Genomic DNA, 16,084 nt, shown 5'->3' on the forward strand with positions numbered 1-16,084 from the left:
CACTGGTTATGACAGTACGAAAGTGTACTTATTACACTTAGTATTAAATCGTACTGTCAATTCGGAGGATGGGTTGCAGACAGAAGGCGTCAGAGGGTCTCCTTCCTCTCCCACTTCCCACCGACGTTTTCCTCGATCTTATTAGACTCTGTGTTGAATCTAACTCTTTCTCTTTCAACGGTAAATATTACACTCAAACTTTCGGTGTCGCTATGGGTTCCCCTCTCTCCCCTGTTCTTGCTAATTTCTACATGGAATACTTCGAAACTGTTTTTCTTCCTTCTATTGATACTCGTCCCTCTCTCTGGCTTCGCTATGTTGATGACATTTTTGCTTTATGGCCTCATGACCTTAATCTTTTCCAGCCTTTCCTCGCCTCTCTTAACAATCTGGCTCCTTCTATCCATTTCAAAGTTGAGTTGGCATCTAATTCCCTCCTTCCTTTTCTTGATGTTCATGTTCACAGCTCTGTGTCTGGGTTCTCTTTCTCTGTCTACCGTAAACCCATGCATAGTGGCATGTACATTCACTTCTTTTCCTACCATCCTCTTTCTGTTAAGAAAAGTGTCCTCGTCTCTCTCTTCCTCCGCGCTCTACGCATCAGCGACCCTCAGTTTCTTGATTCTGAAATTGCCTTTATCTACAAATCATTCTCTCGCCTTGGTTATCCTTTGCATTTCATCAACTGTGCCCACTCTCAAGCTAAACGAAATTTCTTTCATCCTAAACCTGCTTCCAACACTAGTAGCACTGTACTATGCCTTCCCTTCATATCTGAACTCAAAACTTTTACCAATACCTTTCGTCCTCTTGACATTAAACTCGCCTTTCGACAAACTAACACACTTCGTAGCAATTTAGTTCACACTGCTCCTCCTGCTTCTAATGCTGCTGGTGTCTACTCTATTTCCTGTTCATCTTGTCCTCTCCAATACTTTGGCGAAACTGGCCGTACATTGAATGACAGACTTAAAGAACACAAGAGAAGTGTTATGTCTGACACTAACAATGCTCTCTTCTGCCATGTGAGGGATTCTAATCATCCCATTGATTGGTCTTCCTCCAAAATAATCTTTCCTGCCTCTACTCTACACAGACGCCGTCTTGTAGAATCGGCTCTTATTAACAATGTACCCAACATGAACTTGAGTCCTGGCTTTGTTGCTGTGGACTCTTCCCTTTCACAGTATATACTCAAATGCTCTAATCTTTCTAACAAACGTGACTTAACATAAGCTTTCCCCCTTCCATTTCTTTCTTTCTCTTTTCCTTTCTTTCTCTCTTCTCCCTTTTTCTGTTCATTGTCTTCTACGCTCCCTTGCTATCCTCTTCTTATTCCTATTACTATCTCCTTCGGTGGTTATAATAGGAGCTGCCTCGTATGGGCCAATAGGCCTGCTGCAGTTCTCATTACTACTATCCCCTACACCTGACTTTCCTCCTCAGCTCTCTCTTGCCTATTTAATGCCTGTCCCTTACCTGTCCTCATCACAATCGACTTGAGAATGGTCCAGGACGGACCGAAACGTCGTCGTCCCTTCAATTTCTAGTGTGTGGTCTGGTCAACATACTTCAGCCACGTTATTGTGACTCATCGCCTGCAAATGTGTATCAATTTAATAAGATTAGATTTAGGAAATGCCTGGGTAAATACTGCATTAGTAACAGGGGTGTTGGTTTGTGGAACCAATTACTGCGTAAGATAAAAGAAGTAGGATACATTGATGATTTTCAGCGTAGACTGGACATATATATAAAATTGATTGGGTGGTTATAAATAGGAAAGGCCTCATATGTTTCAATAGGACTTCTGCTCTTACCTTCATTCTTGGGTTCTTACAATAGCACATAGGAAATTATGTTAAAGTTAATGGATATAAGCTTGTTGGTGGTGAGATTGCAAAATTGATCTGAGTAATTACGACCAGTAAGAATGCAATACCAAAAAATTAATGCTTACACAAACAAATCCACAATCGCCGTGATGAGGGTCTAGGGGAATGATGGGATCATCCCTGGCGTACGCTCGAACCCTCATCATTGTTCTTGTGGGTTTGTTCATTTGATGCATCGCGCTATTGTGATTTCTGCGTGTATTAATACATACATGTTTAAAATAGGGAAAAGAGGACACTAAGAACTTTTCTCTCCAAGCGTTAGTAATGAAATACTTATTCTTCGGTAGCAAATTGTTCATGTTATATTTCTGTAGTTCAGTTTTGGTCGTTATAATATACAATGGACGTGAATACACTGGAGAAAGCGTCTATCAAAAGAAGACAAAGTTAACTCTCCCTCGTTCTATTGGTCACGATTGCATATCACCTGACTAGATATAGTATATAATTCCGCATGCGCAACTCATACCTTCACTTGCTTGATCAGTCCTCTCCTGACTGCACTGTTGCCTTACTCTCGCCCGTTGCTGTAGCCATGGTCAAGACAAAGCCATCTGTGGAGACTTTCGTCTTGCCCAACAAGCTTCTGATGATTAAGGAGCAAGTAAGAATAATGGAGCTCTCAGCAGCTAAGATCTCGAAACTCAGGCGTCGCAACAAAGGCTTGCACCGATATGTTATGTTGAGAAACCTCAAAAGAAGAATGCAGCTCGAGTTAGTGAGGGACACAACGAAATTTGCGGAAGACCTATGTAGCGATAATCCTTCCCCGTAGCTGCTTACCACGAGACACGTTAAAATGCACTCCTCAGACATCAACGACCAGTCTGCTTAAGGGACACAGACGAGGTCAAATTTGGAATGACCAAAAAATCAATGAATAAATGATCGTAATAAGGTAAATTTGACTGATATTTTTATCGAAACGTTAGTGATAAGACAGCTGGTGTTGTTCATCAGCTATATCTTCCTCATTTTAGGCCCCATTTACATTTTGCAGTTCAGGTTAAAAGAGGACGCTGGGATTTATCAATTGAAGTGTTAGTAACAAGATACCTGGTGTGGTTCTTCAGCTATATCTTACTCTGGATAGGCCCCATTTAGAATATGCATTTCGAATTTGGTCTCCATACTATAGTATGGATATAAATTCACTTGAACGTGTCCAGCGTAAGATGGCAAAGTTTACTCCCCAAATCAGAAACCTTTATATGAAGAAAGATTTAACTAAGATAAAATTGTAATCACAGGAAAGGCAAGGAGTTAGGGGTGACATGATAGAGGTTTAGAAGTGGAAAAATGGACATACCAAAGGGAATAATAATAAGGAATTAATAGGTCAACACAACATAGAACTTGCAACAATAGGTATAAATTGAATAAGTTTAGATTAAGGAAAGACCTGGGTAAATACTGGTTCGGTAGCAATGTTGTTGATTTGTGGAGCAATTTCCGTGTAACATAATAAAAGAAGGATTCCTTGATGGTTTCAAGCGAAGGTTAGAAAATCATGTATGAAAAATGTAACCTGGATATAAATAGGATCTGCCTCGAATGGGCCAATAGGCCTTCTGCAGTTCCCTTCATTCTGCCTCATATAGCCAGTAAGTCTTTTGCTTTTACCTATATTCATATGTTCTAATGCGTACAAGTTCATGAATAGACATAACAAAAGAGATATTACTATTGTATTAAAAGTATCAAGACCAAACAATGTGTATCAATTTAATAAGTTTAGATTTAGGAAATCCCTGCGTAAATACTGGTTCGGTAGCAGTGTTGTTGATTTGTTGAACAATTTCCGTGTAACATAATAAAAGTAGGATTTCTTGTTTGTTTCAAGCGAAGGGTAGAAATTCATATATGAATGATGTAACGTGGAAAATAAATAGGATCTGCCTCCAATGGGCCAATAGGCCTTCTGCAGTTCCCTTCATTCTTCCTCATATAGCCAGTAAGCCTTTTGCTTTTACCTTTATTCATATGTTCTAATGCGAACAAGCCTGAATGGTCCCCAGGACAATATGCAACTGAAAACTCACACCCCAGAAGTGACTCGAACCCATACTCCCAGGAGCTACGCAACTGGTATGTACAAGACGCCTTAATCCACTTGACCATCACGACCGGACAAAATGAGGTGATAGCCGAGGCTATTTGAACCACCCCACCGCCGGCACTCGGATAGTAATCTTGGGCATAGCATTTTACCAAGTCACCTCATTCTTTGGGGCACACGTGAGGAACACAAATGCGAACAAGCCTGAATGGTCCCCAGGACAATATGCAACTGAAAACTCACACCCCAGTAGTGACTCGAACCCATACTCCCAGGAGCTACGCAACTGGTATGTACAAGACGCCTTAATCCTCTTGACCATCACGACCGGACAAAATGAGGTGATAGCCGAGGCTATTTGAACCACCCCTCCGCCGGCACTCGAATAGTAATCTTGGGCATAGCATTTTACCAAATCACCTCATTCTTTGGGGCACACGTGAGGAACACAAATGTGAACAAGCCTGAATGGTACCCAGGACAATATGCAACTGAAAACTCACACCCCAGAAGTGACTCGAACCCATACTCCCAGGAGCTACGCAACTGGTATGTACAAGACGCCTTAATCCACTTGACCATCACGACCGGACAAAATGAGGTGATAGCCGAGGCTATTTGAACCACCCCACCGCCGGCACTCGGATAGTAATCTTGGGCATAGCATTTTACCAAATCACCTCATTCTTTGGGGCACACGTGAGGAACACAAATGCGAACAAGCCTGAATGGTCCCCAGGACAATATGCCACTGAAACCTCACACCCCAGAAGTGACTCGAACCCATACTCCCAGGAGCTACGCAACTGGTATGTACAAGACGCCTTAATCCACTTGACCATCACGACCGGACAAAATGAGGTGATAGCCGAGGCTATTTGAACCACCCCACCGCCGGCACTCGGATAGTAATCTTGGGCATAGCATTTTACCAAATCACCTCATTCTTTGGGGCACACGTGAGGAACACAAATGCGAACAAGCCTGAATGGTCCCCAGGACAATATGCAACTGAAAACTCACACCCCAGAAGTGACTCGAACCCATACTCTTTTCAGTTGCATATTGTCCTGGGGACCATTCAGGCTTGTTCGCATTTGTGTTCCTCACGTGTGCCCCAAAGAATGAGGTGATTTGGTAAAATGCTATGCCCAAGATTACTATCCGAGTGCCGGCGGTGGGGTGGTTCAAATAGTTCAAATAATCGAGGGACCCCACGTTACGCGGCAATTGGTTCCACAAATCAACAATTCTGTTACTGAACCAGTATTTACCCAAGTCTTTCCTAAATCTAAACTTATCCAATTGATACCCATTGTTTTGTGTTCTGTCTTGTGTTGATACTTTTAATACCCTATTAATATCCCCTTTGTTATGTCCATTCACCCACTTGTAAACCTCTATCATGTCACCCCTAACTCTTCGCCTTTCCAGTGAATGCAACTTAAGCTTTGTTAATCTTTCTTCATATGAGAGATTTCTAATTTGGGGAATTAACTTAGTCATGCTACGCTGGACACGTTCAAGTGAATTTATATCCATTCTATAATATGGCGACCAAAACTGAACTGCATAATCTAAATGGGGCCTAACTAGAGCAAGATATAGCTTGAGAACCACACCAGGTGTCTTGTTACTAATGCTGCGATTAATAAATCCGAGTGTCTGATTTGCCTTATTACGAACATTTATGCATTGATCCTTTTGTTTTAAATTCTTACTAATTATAACTCCCAGATCCCTTTCGCAATCCGACTTCGCAATCTCAACACCATCTAGCTCGTATCTTGTAACTCTATCATCATTACCTAACCTCAGAACTTTACATTTATCAGCATTAAACTGCATCTGCCAATCCTTTGACCATTTCAAAACCCTATCTAGATCAACTTGAAGTGATAGTGAGTCCTCCTCCGAATTAATTTCCCTACCAATTTTCGTATCATTGGCAAATTTGCAAATGTTGCTACTCAAACATGAATCTAAATCATTTATATATATTATAAACAACAGAGGTCCCAGGACAGAGCCTTGAGGCACTCCACTTACAACATTTTCCCACTCTGACTTGATTCCATTTATACTAACTTTCTGTTTCCTATGGAATAGCCATGCCCTAATCCAATTTAGTATAGCACCCCCAATACTATGAGCTTCTATTTTTTTTAATTAGTCTTTCATGTGGCACTGTATCAAAAGCTTTGCTAAAGTCAAGGTACACAACATCATAATCCTTCCCACTATCAACTGCATCAACTATGATGGAATAAAAAGTTAGCAAATTTGTTAAACATGAACGGCCATTTGTAAAACCATGTTGCGACTCATTTATTAATTTATGTTTTTCAAGATAGAGACGAATTGTATTTGCAATTATTGATTCAAGTAACTTTCCCACAATAGACGTTAGGCTAATTGGCCGATAGTTTGACGTAAGTGATCTATCTCCTTTCTTAAAAATTGGTACCACATTAGCTGCCTTCCATGACTCTGGCACTCTGCCTGACTATTGATTTATTAAATATGGTAGACAGTGGCTCGGAAAGCTCCTCTTTGTATTCCTTAAGCTCCCTGGCAAACACTTCATCCGGCCCTGGGGATTTGTTTGGTTTTAGTTTTTCTAATTGTTTAATTACATCCTCCCTGGTAACTACTAAACTAGTCAACCTGTCCTCATCCCCACCCACATAGACTTGTTCGGCTGAAGGCATATTGTTAAGTTCTTCTTTAGTAAATACAGATATAAAATATTTGTTAAAAATACTACTCATCTCCTTGTCATTATCCGTTATTTGACCTGTCTCAGATTTTTATGGACCTATCCTTTCCCTAGTCTTAGTTCGATATAACTGAAAAAAAACTTTAGGATTTGACTTTGCTTGCTCTGCTATGCGAACTTCATAGTTTCTTTTTGCTTTCCTAATCTTTTTTTTAACATTTCTAACCAGTTGTATGAATTCCTGTTCTAAACTGACTTCCCCATTCTTAATCCTTTTGTACCCACCTCTCTTTTTACCTATAAGGTTCTTTAAATTATTTGTTATCCACTTTGGGTCATTAGTATTCGATCTTTTCAATTTGTATGGTATACTACGTTCCTGTACTTTGTTTAGAATATTCTTAAATAAGTTATATATTAAATCCACATCGAAATCCCCTTATACATCACCTATTGCTGGGTTCATGTCTCGCTCCAAGACCGGCCCACACCCCATACCCAAGACTTTCCAATCTATTTGACCCAAAAAATTTCTTAGGCTATTAAAATCAGCTTTTCGAAAATCTGGCACTTTAACAGAATTTTCTCCTACAGGTCTATTACATTCTATGCTAAATCTGATTACTTTGTGATCACTGTTCCCTAGCTCACTCCCTATTTCGATGTCATTAATTTGTGTTACCCTGTTAGTTAACCCTAAATCTAAAATATTATTTTCCCGCGTTGGTTCCTTAATGTGTTGCGTAAGAAAGCAATCGTCAATTAATTCTAGAAAATCTTCTGCTTCACTATTCCCTGTTTTGTTCATCCAGTTTATTCCACTAAAATTAAAGTCACCCATGACATAAATACTGTTAGATCTAGATGCTCTAGATATTTCATCCCATAGATGCTTTGTTTCCATTCTGTCTAAATTTGGTGGCCTATATATAACTCCTATTATAATATTATTTGCTTTTTCGTTTAATTCTATCTAATTTGATACTACATTTCAAATTCGTTGAATTCTAATTTGAGACTACATTTCAAATTGTCCCTAACATATATGGCTACTCCCCCTCCTCGTCTAATATATCTATCTGTGTGAAATAGTTTAAATCCATTTATTTGATATTCAGCTAATAGTTCTCTGTTTTCTACATTCATCCACGTTTCGGTAAGTGCAATAATATCTATTTTTTCTGTGCAGGCAAGAGCATTTAATTCGTTAATTTTATTTCTTAGACTTCTACTGTTAGTGTAATATACCCTAAGTGAATTGTTATTTTGAGGCCCTATTCTTTCCCTGATCATTTTGCCAATTCTTTTCTCCAACGAACGCATACTTTTATTACCTCCTTCCTCCAAATCAATTCCCATACCACTATCTACTAATAGTTTAAACCCAAACAAACTCCTCTAACCACTGGTTCCAACGAGTTCGCAACAGCAACAACCCCAGCCCTGGATAGATGCACCCCATCACGAGCATACATTTCATTTCTTCCACAGAAATGTTCCCAGTTGTCTATGAAAGATATTGCATTTGATTTGCAATATCTTTCCAGCCGGCAATTGACACCAAGTGCCCTCGACATCCATTCATTTCCCACTCCCTTTCTTGGAAGAATGCCACATATGATCAGGATTCCTCCCTTGCTCCTAACTAATTCAATGGCTGTCCTAAATCTCTGTATTAGTTCCTCACTCCCGTAACAGAAGTGAGGAATTGACCATTAGTAACAGGGGTGTTGGTTTGTGGAACCAATTACCGCGTAGGATAAAAGAAGTAGGATCCATTGATTGTTTTCAGCGTTGACTGGACATATATGAAATTGATTGGGTGGTTATAAATAGGAAACGCCTCGTATGTTCCAATAGGACTTCTGCTCTTACCTTCATTCTTGGGTTCTTACAATAGTACATAGGTAATGATGTTAAAGTTAATGGATATAAGCTTGTTGGTGGTGAGATTGCAAAACTGATCTGAGTAATTACGACCAGTAAGAATGCAATACCAAAAAATTAATGCTTACACAAACAAATCCACAATCGCCGTGATGAGGGTTACGGGAATGATGGGATCATCCCTGGAGTACGCTCGAACCCCCATCATTGCCCTTGTGGGTTTGTTCATTTGATGCATCGCGCTATTGTGATTTCTACGTGTATTAATTTTGTGATTAATCATCAGAAGCTTGTTGGGTAAGACGAAAGTCTCCACAGATGGCTTAGTCTTGACCATGGCTACAGCAACAGGCGAGAGTAAGGCAACAGTGCAACCAGGAGAGGACTGATCAAGCAAGTGAAGGTATGAGTAGTGCATGCGGAATTATATACTAAATCTAGTCAGGTGATATACAATCGTGATTGTCATCCTTCGCTGGTCGCTTTCTCCGGGGAATTCATGTCCATTGTATATTATAACGACCAAAATTGAACTACAGAAATATAGCAAGAGCAATTTGCAGCCGAAGAATAAGTATTTTATTAATAACGCTTGGACAAAAAAGGTCTTAGTATCCTCTTTTCCCTATTTCGTATGCATTAATACAGACAGAAATCACAATAGCGCGATGCATCAAATGAACAAATCCACAAGGGCAATGACGAGGGTTCGAGCGTACGCCAGGGACGATCCCATCATTCCCATACACCCTCCTCACGGCGATTGTGGATTTGTTTGTGTAAGCATTAATTTTTTGGTATTGCATTCTTATTGGTCGTAATTACTCAGATCAGTTTTGCAATCTCACCACCAACAAGCTCATATCCTTAAACATTATCATTGTTTCTTATGTAATATTATAAGAACCCAAGAATGAAAGTAGCTAAAGAAGTCCTATTGGCACATACGAGGCCTTTTCTATTTATAACCACCCAATCAATTTCATATATATGTCCAGTCTACGCTGAAAACAATCAATGGATCCTACTTTTATCTTACGCGGTAATTGGTTCCACAAACCAACACCCGTGTTACTAATGCAGTATTCACCCAGGCATTTCCGAAATCTAAACTTATTAAATTGATACACATTGTTTGGTCTTGATACTTTTAATACAATAGGAATATCTCTTTTCTTATGTCCATTCATGAACTTGTACGCATTAGAACATATGAATAAAGGTAAAAGCAAAAGGCTTACTGGCTATATGAGGAAGAATGAAGGGAACTGCAGAAGGCCTATTGGCCCATTCGAGGCAGATCCTATTTATATCTACGTTACATCATTCATATATGAATTTCTAACCTACGCATTGAAACAATCAAGGAATCTTACTTTTATTATGTTACATGGAAAATGTCTTAACAAATCAACAACACTGCTACCGAACCAGTATTTACCCAGGTCTTTCCTGAATCTAAACGTATTCAATTTATACCTATTGTTGCAAGTTCTATCTTGTGTTGACCTATTAATACCTTATTATTATTCCCTTTGGTATGTCCATTTTTCCACTTCTAAACCTCTATCGTATCACCCCTAACTCCTTGCCTTTCCAGTGTACGTTTACCTTTTAAACTGGACCTTTCCAGTTCCAATTTAATCTTAGTTAAATCTTTCTTCATATAAAAGGTTTCTAATTTGGGGAGTAAACTTTGCCATCTTACGTTGCCATCGGACACGTTCAAGTGAATTTTATCCATACTATAGTACGGAGACCAAACTTGAAATGCATAATCTAAATGGGGCCTATACAGAGTAAGATATTGCTGAAGAACCACACCAGGTGTCTTGTTACTAACACTTCAATTGATAAAACCCAGCGTCCTCTTTAACCTGAACTGCAAAATATAAATAGGGCCTAAAATGAACAAGATATAGCTGATGAACAACACCAGCTGTCTTATCAGTAACGTTTCGATAAATATATCAGTCAAAATTATGTTATTACGATCATTTATTCATTGATTTTTTGGTCATTCCAAATTTGTCCTCGTCTGTGTGTCCCATTAGCAGACTGGTCGTAGTTGTCTGAGGAGTGCATTTTAACGTGCCTCGAGGGAAGCAGCTACGGGGAAGGACTATCGCTACATAGGTCTTCCGCAAATTTCATTGTGTCCCTCACTAACTCGAGCTGCATTCTTCTTTTGAGGTTTCTCAACATAACATATCGGTGCAAGCCTTTGTTGCGACGCCTGAGTTTGGAGATCTTAGCTGCTGAGAGCTCCATTATTCTTACTTGCTCCTTAATCATCAGAAGCTTGTTGTGCAAGACGAAAGTCTCCACACGTGGCTTTGTCTTGACCATGGCTACAGCAACGGGCGAGATTAAGGCAACAGTGCAACCAGGAGAGGATTGATCAAGCAAGTTAAGGTATGAGTTGTTGTTGTTAAAGATTTAGCTACTCAGGACGAAGAGTCCATGTAGCACGGGCTATGGTGAGCCCGTAATTGAGTTTGGTTATACTTGATAACCTTTTTCCTGTGATCTTTGGGTCTAAATTTAAAATGGAGGAGAGGACTTCTCCTTTTTCCCTGCTTATTTATTGCTTCTGTTTTAGTGCACTGGTTTTAATCTTGTTTTATTAACATTATCTTGGTGGCGGATGTAGATGCAGAATGTTCACTAATGAGTCAAATTCCTCAACAGCTTTTCTAATCATTGTAGTCGCGGTGCAGCTGCTGTCGTTGGATTAATGTTGAGTTTGATGCGCAGGGGTTCAGTAGCTTCACATTCCAGTAAGTAGTGCAATAGTGGCGCCTCTGACACTCTTTAACTATTGGGTTCATTACCTCCCAGCAGCACTTGTAACCAAGTTTGAGTCTGTATTTGGCTACTGCAATGTCTCTGGATATCTTTTTGCCAGGCTTGAAAGAGGATTGGTTTGTGTTCGTACCATATCGCAGTGGATCTTCCGCTACTTTGGCTCTGTGGCGACTTTTGATAGTTGAGAATATTTTCTTCTTGATTTGCTCCTTTATCTGTGAGAAACTTGGAGGTATTTGAACCCTGTACAACAGGTAGAGCAGTGGCAGTTTTTGCTAGTGAGTCTGCCTTTTCATTACCATCTATGCCAATGTGACTTGGTATCCAATTTAGGGTGATTGACAGCCCTCGATTATGGGCATCTTTTCCTATATGTGGAATTTCTGTGAGGAGTTATATATTATCTCTGTGCTGACTGGATAACAATGTCTGGAGCGAAGATTTAGAGTCTGTATGAATGATGACATCATGTAAATTATTCTCAATTGTATAGTTTATTGCCTCCTTCAGGGCATATAATTCTGTTTGCAATGTTGAACACCCACTATTCATGCTCCAGTATGCTTCATGGTTGGTAGTGTAAACTGCTGCCCCAGCAGAACCTTTGTCTTGATCAACTGATCTGTCTGTGAAGATGTGAGTCGTTGTGGGTCTTGAGATAGTTTCCATTTGTTGCTCTAATACTTCCGTGAGCCTCTGCGGATCACATGCTGATTTTTTAACTGGTAATCTTTCAATGATTATCTTTAGATTCGATTCTTCCCATGGAGGAGGCTGTCGAGAGTGTTGATATGGTCAATCTTCCCCTTTGTTTTTAATGGTCCATTTCATGTCCATTTTCTCTAAAATAGGTATGAGTTGCGCATGCGTAATTATATACTAAATCTAGTCAGGTGAAGTCTGGTGATATGCAATCGTGACCTAATAGAGCGAGGGAGAGGTAACTTTGTCATCCTTCGCTGGTCGCTTTCTCCGGTGAATTCATGTCCATTGTACATTATAACGACCAAAACTGAACTACAGAAATATAACCAGAGCAATTTGCAGCCGAAGAATAAGTATTTTATTAATAACGCTTGGACAAAAAAGGTCTTAGTATCCTCTTTTCCCTATTTCAAACATGTATGCATTAATACACGCAGAAATCACAATAGCGCGATGCATCAAATGAACAAACCCACAAGGGCAATGATGAGGGTTCGAGGTACGCCAGGGATGATCCCATCATTCCCGTACACCCTCATCACGGCGATTGTGGATTTGTTTGTGTATGCATTAATTTTTTGGTATTGCATTCTTACTGGTCGTAATTACTCAGATCAGTTTTGCAATCTCACCACCAACAAGCTTATATCCATTAACATAAGAACATAAGAACAAAGGTAACTGCAGAAGGCCTATTGGCCCATACGAGGCAGCTCCTATTCTATAACCACCCAATCCCACTCATATACTTGTCCAACCCGTGCTTGAAACAATCGAGGGACCCCACCTCCACAATGTTACGCGGCAATTGGTTCCACAAATCAACAACCCTGTTACTGAACCAGTATTTACCCAAGTCTTTCCTAAATCTAAACTTATCCAATTTATATCCATTGTTTCGTGTTCTGTCCTGTGTTGATACTTTTAATACCCTATTAATATCCCCCCGGTTATGTCCATTCATCCACTTGTAAACCTCTATCATGTCACCCCTAACTCTTCGCCTTTCCAGTGAATGCAACTTAAGCTTTGTTAATCTTTCTTCATATGAAAGATTTCTAATTTGGGGAATTAACTTAGTCATCCTACGCTGGACACGTTCAAGTGAATTTATATCCATTCTATAATATGGCGACCAAAACTGAACTGCATAATCTAAATGGGGCCTAACTAGAGCAAGATATAGCTTGAGAACCACACCAGGTGTCTTGTTACTAACGCTGCGATTAATAAATCCAAGTGTCCGATTTGCCTTATTACGAACATTTATGCATTGATCCTTTTGTTTTAAATTCTTACTAATCATAACTCCCAGATCCCTTTCGCAATCCGACTTCGCAATCACAACACCATCTAGCTCGTATCTTGTAACTCTATCATCATTACCTAACCTCAGAACTTTACATTTATCAGCATTAAACTGCATCTGCCAATCCTTTGACCATTTCAAAACCCTATCTAGATCAACTTGAAGTGATAGTGAGTCCTCCTCCGAATTAATTTCCCTACCGATTTTCGTATCATCGGCACATTTGCAAATGTTGCTACTCAAACCTGAATCTAAATCATTTATATATATTATAAACAACAGAGGTCCCAGGACAGAGCCTTGAGGCACTCCACTTACAACATTTTCCCACTCTGACTTGATTCCATTTATACTAACTCTCTGTTTCCTTTGGTATAGCCATGCCCTAATCCAGCTTAATATAGCACCCCCAATACCATGAGACTCTATTTTTTTAATCAGTCTTTCATGTGGCACTGTATCAAAAGCTTTGCTAAAGTCAAGGTATACAACATCGCAATCCTTACCACTATCAACTGCCTCAACAATGCTAGAATAAAAAGATAACAAATTTGTTAAACATGAACGGCCATTTATAAAACCATGTTGCGACTCAATTATTAATTTATGTTTTTCAAGATGAAGACGAATTTTATTTGCTATTATAGATTCGAGTAACTTTCCCACAATAGACGTTAGGCTAATTGGTCGATAGTTAGACGCAAGTGATCTATCTCCTTTCTTAAAAACTGGTATCACATTAGCAACTTTCCAAAACTCTGGCACTCTGCCTGACTCTATTGATTTATTAAATATGGTTGACAGTGGGTCACAAAGCTCCTCTTTGCATTCTTTAAGCACCCTAGCAAACACTTCATCCGGCCCTGGGGATTTGTTTGGTTTGAGTTTTACTATTTGTTTAAGAACATCCTCCCTGGTAACTGCTAAACTCGTCAACCTGTCCTCGTCCCCACCCACATAGACTTGTTCGGCTGAAGGCATATTGTTAAGTTCCTCTTTAGTAAATACAGATACAAAATATTTATTAAAAATACTACTCATCTCTTCATCACTATCTGTTATTTGACCTGTCTCAGTTTTTAATGGACCTATCCTTTCCCTAGTCTTAGTACGATATAACTGAAAAAACCCTTTAGGATTTGTCTTTGCTTGCCCTGCTATGCGAACTTCATAGTTTCTTTTTGCTTTCCTTATCTCTTTTTTAACATTTCTAACCAGTTGTACGAATTCCTGTTCTAAAGTGACCTCCCCATTTTTAATCCTTTTGTACCAAGCTCTCTTTTTACCTATAAGGTTCTTCAAATTCTTTGTTATCCACTTTGGGTCATTAGTATACGATCTATTCAATTTGTATGGTATACTACGTTCCTGTGCTTTGTTTAGAATATTCTTAAATAAGTTATATATTGAATCCACATCGAAATCCCCATTTAAGTCACCTATCGCTGGGTTCATGTCTCGCTCCAAGACCGGCCCACACCCCATACCCAAGCCTTTCCAATCAATTTGACCCAAAAAATTTCTTAGGCTATTAAAATCAGCTTTTCGAAAATCTGGCACTTTAACAGAATTTTCTCCTACTGGTCTATTCCATTCTATGCTAAATCTGATTTCTTTGTGATCACTGCTCCCTAGCTCACTCCCTATTTCGATGTCATTAATTTGCGTTTCCCTGTTAGTTAACACTAAATCTAAAATATTATTTTCCCGTGTTGGTTCCTTAATGTGTTGCGTAAGAAAGCAATCGTCAATTAATTCTAGAAAATCTTCTGCTTCACTATTCCCTGTTTTGTTCAACCAGTTTATTCCGCTAAAATTAAAGTCACCCATGACATAAATACTGTTAGATCTAGATGCTCTAGATATTTCATCCCATAGATGCTTTGCTTCCATTCTGTCTAAATTTGGTGGCCTATATATTACTCCTATTATAATATTATTAGCTTTTTCGTTTAATTCAATCCAAATAGTTTCTGTGTGTGGCTCTGTTTTGATTCCCTCTTTGAGACTACATTTCAAATTGTCCCTAACATATATGGCTACTCCACCTCCTCGTCTAATATATCTATCTGTGTGAAATAGTTTAAATCCATATATTTGATATTCAGCTAATAGTTCTCTATTTTCTACATTCATCCACGTTTCGGTAAGTGCAATAATATCTATTTTTTTCTGTGCAGACAAGAGCATTTAATTCGTTAATTTTATTTCTTAGACTTCTACTGTTAGTGTAATATACCCTAAGTGAATTGTTATTTTGCGGACCTTCTCTTTCCCTGATCGTTTTGCCAATTCCTTTCTCCCACAAACACATACTTTTATTACCTCCTTCCTCCAAATCAATTCCCATACCTCTATCTACTAACAGTTTAAACCCAAACAAACACCTCTAACCACTTCTTCTAGCGAGTTCGCAACAGCAACAACCCCAGCTCTCGATAGATGCACCCCATCACGAGCATACATTTCATTTCTTCCATAGAAGTGTTCCCAGTTGTCTATGAAAGATATTGCATTTGATTTGCAATATCTTTCCAGCCGGCAATTGACACCAAGTGCCCTCGATATCCATTCATTTCCCACTCCCTTTCTTGGAAGAATGCCACATATGATCGGGATTCCTCCCTTGCTCCTAACTAACTCTATGGCTGTTTTATACCTCTGAATCAGTTCCTCACTCCTGACTCGACCAACATCAT

The sequence above is a fragment of the Procambarus clarkii genome, chromosome 53, assembly GCF_040958095.1.
Source record: "Procambarus clarkii isolate CNS0578487 chromosome 53, FALCON_Pclarkii_2.0, whole genome shotgun sequence".
Lineage (NCBI taxonomy): Eukaryota > Metazoa > Arthropoda > Malacostraca > Decapoda > Cambaridae > Procambarus > Procambarus clarkii.